Raw genomic sequence first — 708 nt, 5'->3', positions numbered from 1 at the left:
ATTAGCATCGTATTTATCAAGACAAAATGTGTAGAAAATTAGAATAAGAGAGGAATCCCTAAGAGATAATTGAGCGTAACTCAAGCGAAACAGTAATGAACGCAAACAATAGGCACAAACGTCGAGGAGGATGGCGTAAGTGAAGGAGAAATTGGTCATTTCCGGAGCGGGGAAGACCGGCGCTGGCAAGATATACAACAGCGCCCCACTTAGGTCTCTCCTCGCTCCTGTCAGTTCTCCCCTTCCTCCCCCTTCCCACCCCCTCCTTCCCTGCAAGACATGACGCCTCCCTGATTTAATTAGCAACTCCCGAGACAGCTCCTCGGCCGTTTCTTTCAAATTGTTTTTATTAATTACACGATCATTGCACGGCCAAGACATTGTCCTGCATGTTAACACTTGGGAACAACGGCCTCGGCTCTATCTCTCTTTGCTTGCATGTGGCCTTGTTCATTCTGGCTACGTGTTAGTCCGTCTTCAATTAATGTTTCCCAGGTCTACCAGTTTATTCTTTGCTTACCTGGCTATTTATATGTAAATAAAACTTGGATATCTCGCCGTTTTTCAAAAGGCCATACCGCTTCTTTTTTTGTGCAAATGCAGGTGGAATTAACAGCCTATCTTTCTCTTTTGCTAATTGGTTTGTTGATGATCGCCAAAGATACAAAAAAACAAAGGGGCACAGGGAAATCTGGAGAGAGAAAAGAG

Source organism: Penaeus monodon, chromosome 30, assembly GCF_015228065.2.
Source record: "Penaeus monodon isolate SGIC_2016 chromosome 30, NSTDA_Pmon_1, whole genome shotgun sequence".
Taxonomy (NCBI): domain Eukaryota; kingdom Metazoa; phylum Arthropoda; class Malacostraca; order Decapoda; family Penaeidae; genus Penaeus; species Penaeus monodon.
Note: the sequence above shows the minus strand (reverse complement) of the source record.